This window comes from Neltuma alba, unplaced genomic scaffold, assembly GCF_004799145.2.
Source record: "Neltuma alba isolate B1F8T4 unplaced genomic scaffold, ASM479914v2 tig00004239_pilon, whole genome shotgun sequence".
Taxonomy (NCBI): Eukaryota; Viridiplantae; Streptophyta; class Magnoliopsida; order Fabales; family Fabaceae; genus Neltuma; species Neltuma alba.
In genome coordinates this window covers 1-5,188 of record NW_021633616.1, presented here as the reverse complement: position 1 = coordinate 5,188, position 5,188 = coordinate 1, and the positions used below count along the sequence as shown (strand labels likewise).

Here is a 5,188-nt window from a genome sequence, read left to right as displayed (position 1 = left end):
ATGCATTCAGCACCAAAGCACAAAAATATTTAAAGTGTTGGAAGCATTTAAAAAACATTTTAGAGTACTGAATACACCATATAAATATTTTAAAATGTTAGATATATCTAAAAAATATTTAGGTACTGGATTTACCCTCAAATTAATGATCCGTATTAAAAAGAAATTAAAATTTAAAATTCAAGGTTTGGGGGGTCCTAACCTTGAATGAGCCAGATGTGATGGCGTAAAGCGATCATCGTCCTAATAATAAACGACGAGAAGCAACGGAGCGTAGACCCGGAAAGAAGACCCGGATCCAAACCCAACAACACCGAGTAATCATTCCCGGACGATGCTGAAGCCATCTTGCTTCATCCTATCAAGTTTTCAATTCGTCAAAACTACTTGTGACTTCAAAATTTGCAAGTAAGCGCATATCAAAACCCGTTTACTGGTTTGGAACTTCACTTAATTTCGAAATTGGAAGAATAAGAGGAAGAAGGAGGAAACAACTATGGCGGGGCATCCCCAGGAGGGATCCTTGCTGCAATTCGCACCGATGCAGAGCTTGGTCGATGAAGGTTTCTGGCACAGATTGTCTTCTTTAAAGCTCAACAAACTTGGCATTGATGATTCTCCAATACCAATTAATGGTTCTTCTCTTTGCTTGCCCCCTTGTCCTTTTAACTTGTTTTTTAATTCAGATTACGTAGTTTTCGGTTTTTCTTTATGTAACTGAGAAAGGACAAATTAAGAACACTGCACATGTCTGATAATTGTGTTTCCCTTTCACTTTTCCAATTCTAATTTCCAAGTTCAAAGTATAACCTTTTTCTTATTTATTTTTATTTTATTTTTTTAAGAAATCCAAACTAGCGTTGACTGAGGATTTATGCATCTGTTTCTTTTTCTGTTTTAGAAAATGCAGATTCTTTTTGTCAAGTTTTAAAGATGCAATTTGAGCTATGTTAATAAAGTTTGCCGGCACAATGCAATTTTGATCTCATATTGCTGTTATCTCGTTGCAGGATTCTATGCACCTTGCTCGCATTCTCAAGTATCAAATCACTTAACTGTTTTAGCTGAGTCCTTGCCTTCTGAATCAAGTGAGTCGTTATTGTCCCCAGATACTACCCGCGGCAACAGGAACAGGTGCTCTGTTCCAGGCATACTTTACAATACTAATACTGTAGAAAGCTTCCATGCACTTGACAAAAAGAACCTCTTGAAGGCAGAAGCTAGCAAGGTAAATATTTATAAAGATATCACTGGGGGAGATAATTGAGGAATAAATAATTTCCAATTGGTTAAAGGTATTGATCAAACAAATTCCAAGCCTTTGCATGACAAATTAAGCTCTTGAGATGAAACAGTTCCTGGCATTGGATCAAAGTCTTTTTAAACCCAGTTGCTAATCCTTATTGTCTCCGTTCAGCAGCTTTTGTGTAAGGGTTGTATTAGATATATTATTAAAACAAGTCAGTGACCTTCCATTCCACTCTTCGAGCTATTTGGGTGATTGGGTCTACGTTTTGCACATGCTTCAGCTTGAGTGGCTTCTGAATATTAAATTTATTTGCAAGGAGAACATTTTAATATCAAAATCTTGAGCCCCCGCTTATTGTTATCAGATTTAACTATGTTTCTTGACTTGATAAAATTAAATCCTCATGTAAGCTTGCCGTTTTGGGAAAAAATAGATCTGGGAGGACATTCAAACTGGAAAAGCTGTGGAGGACTCTGCAGTATTGTCACGATTCCTTCTTATTTCTTTTGCCGACTTGAAAAAATGGACCTTCCACTACTGGTTTGCATTCCCTGCTCTTATGCTGGATCCTCCTGCAATTGTCAACTATTTAAAGCCAGCTTCTCAGTGGTTGAGCAACGAAGAGGTGCTTTAGATTTATTTATTGTCACTCACGTATATGATTAAATGACTGCTCTTAAGTCACTGTTGGACTTGTTTGATTATAAAATGACAGGCAGAATCCCTCTCTGTAGCTTGTAACGAATGGCGTAACTCAAGGTCTACAGCAGGTACATAAATTACCATCTCTCTAATTTATTGTTAATATTTATTATTGGTTGCTTCCCTTAACCTTTTCGAGATTAACTTAATAATTAGAGTATGTGGCAGATGTTCCATTCTTTTTTGTCACCATAGATCCAAACTCCTGCGCCACTATCAAGCACCTAAAGGATTGGGAGACTTGTCAGAGTGAATCTTGCAAGGTCTTGAATTACGATAATTGTGTATTTCCTCTGTGAAATTGCTTCGTTCTGGTCTCTGGATGTGAAATTATAGATGCCTTTTGACTGAAATTTACTTTGTTCTTTCCGCAGATCCTCTTTGGATTTTATGACCCATGTCATCTTCCAAATAATCCTGGGTGGCCTCTGCGGAATTTCTTAGCACTTCTTTCTGCAAAGTGGAATCTCAAGAGAGTTCAGTTTATCTGCTATAGAGAGAATCGTGGTTTTGCAGATATGGACTTATCCCTTGTCGGTGAAGCATTGATTACGGATTCCCAAGGTAGAACTGCTGAAATTGTTTGGTGGACTTGATCTTTCTTCTTTCTTTCTTTCTTTCCTCTTTTTTTTTTTTTCAGGTTTTTAGATTTCTAACTTAAAAGGGATGTATGTTTAGGGGGAGAGAGATAGTGTACCTAATGCAGTTGGATGGGAAGTTAACAAAGGGAGAAAAACACCAAGACGTATTAGCCTTTCTCAATCTTTGGATCCGGCTAGGTATCTCATTTGCATTGTTTTTCCTGTTATTTGTTGTGTTATTCTGCTACTTGTATCATCTTTCTTCTACATTACTATTTTCATACTTGTATCTTTACAGGTTGGCAATATCTGCTGCAGATTTGAATTTAAAGCTTATGAGATGGCGTGCTTTGCCTTCCTTAAACTTGAATGCCTTATCTTCTGTCAAGTGTCTTCTTCTTGGAGCAGGTACACTTGGATGTCAGGTTGCTCGTATGCTCATGGTGAGTATGGTAAATCTTGGTTTGATTCTTTTTTTCCTTCTACAAGTGTTAAGCTTGTGAGTGTTGCAGGCATGGGGTGTCAGAAAAATTACACTACTGGACAATGGGAGGGTTGCTATGTCTAACCCGCTGAGGCAATCCCTGTATACTTTGGATCACTGCCTTAATGGTGGCGAATTCAAAGCTACAGCAGCAGTTAGAAGTCTTCAACAGATCTTTCCAGCAGTGGTAATTGATTAGGTCTGAAACTGCCTTGATGCTTGATCCAAACATTCTTTCTCATATTGGCATGCCTTTTTTTTTTTTTTTTCCAGGAAGCTGAAGGTGTTGTAATGGCTATACCAATGCCTGGGCATCCAATACCTAGCCAAGAAGAGAAGAGCGTAGTTGATGATTGTAGACGTCTTTCTGATTTGATTGATGCACATGATGCAGTTTTCCTATTGGACTGATACAAGGGAAAGTCGATGGCTTCCATCACTTCTTTGTGCTAATACTAACAAGGTTAGTCAATTTAATCTTTTAGATGACATGTATGTCATTGTCTTACTCCGCATCCCTGCATCACATTTAATTAACATTTTTAACTGAAGCATATATCATATCTGCCTTAATTTGATTTTAAATTAACATTCCTTACGTGAATACTATTTATCTATGTGCAGATTACAATTACTGCAGCTCTAGGATTTGATAGTTTCTTGGTTATGCGCCATGGAGCTGGCCCTTTCAGTCAAGCCCCTAATCTGAGTACTGAAACTGTAACTTCTTTATGTGATGATATGCAAAAACTTAATGTAAATGAAGCAACAGGAAAGGAAAGATTGGGATGTTATTTCTGCAGTGATGTCGTTGCACCCACTGATGTAATTTTCTTGCAGCACTATGATATATTTGAATGCATACACACACAACATTTTGTGAAGTTCTAAATCTTATGTCCTTTCTGCAGTCAACCTCAAACCGCACTCTGGACCAGCAGTGCACAGTGACTCGGCAGGGCTTGCTCCTATTGCTTCATCCCTTGCAGTTGAGCTTTTAGTGGGGATTTTGCATCACCCTCAAGGGTAATGCCGCAAATAGTTATTTTATTATTTCTCATGCATCACCCTCAGGCTTCTTTGCTTCATATATCTCCCTGAAATTCACATCTTGACTACATTTTCTCAGGATATATGCAGAGGGTGAAATTAACTCCGGTGTCATTGGAAGTACAGAGCAACCTCTTGGTATTTTACCACATCAAATTCGGGGTTCCTTTCTCAATTTTCTCAAATGACTCTTGTAGGTCACTCGTCCTCCAGCTGTACAGCTTGTTGCCAAATGGTAAGTTTGGGCGGTCAATAGCACCTATGGTGACTCATTTGCAAAAATTTTAGTGTCATTGTAGCCCCACACCCATCCCAAATATCATCATTGCCTCCTGCATGAAGAATTTTGTGATACTACCCAGATGTCATCAAACTACTTTTACTAAAATTTCCTGATGAAGTGAATCTTTTAAACCTTAGACCTCCTTTTAACTACTCACACCTTTCATCATTAGATCACACCTAATGTCATACTTCTCTTGATACTTAATTATAGAGAATTCTCAAATCCCTTTTAGATTGTTTAGGATCAATGTAAACAACCTAGACAACCAAGTGCAAACATTATAAATCCTGAGATATTTTGGATCTAGGTGAACCTAAATGGGGAAATATTGACAATTTTGATGAAAATATGTCTGCAGGTATATATAATACTTCTCATCCAACCAAAATGTATATGGATTGCTTATGCTGAAATTCTTGTGGCATATGCGTGCTTTATTTTTTTCTTCAATAGTTGATTTTATCCCCAAATGCTATGGCAATGTTTATGGGATGAATAATGGAATAATCTAGTAGTGTTTTCAATTTCAAGGTTCATGACTAGACTAGTTATCACTAGATATTTCATAGATTTCTTATCTCTTGTTAGTATGAAGCAAGGACAGTTAAAAAATATCTATTTTGAAATTGACATGATATGGGCTTTTTAAACTTTTAAAGATTATCTTTGCCAACATTAGTATTCATGCTTCCTTGCCTGATTGTAGTGAAATTACAACTGTACTTTATAAAGCTATCTTAGGAGATTTTACATGTCTCTAATTCATTTTTGCATTTGAACGCAAAGCGATACAAAATAATATGACGGTGTCTGGTTCTCATTCCATCTTTGCATCT

The 5,188-nt window shown here is 37.2% G+C and overlaps 1 pseudogene; it reads left to right on the top strand.

The window, feature by feature from the left end:
* Nucleotides 1-255: 255 nt before the first annotated feature.
* On the top strand, nucleotides 256-4,301 carry LOC114744025 (ubiquitin-like modifier-activating enzyme atg7; annotated as a pseudogene).
* The last annotated feature ends 887 nt before the right edge of the window (nucleotides 4,302-5,188 follow it).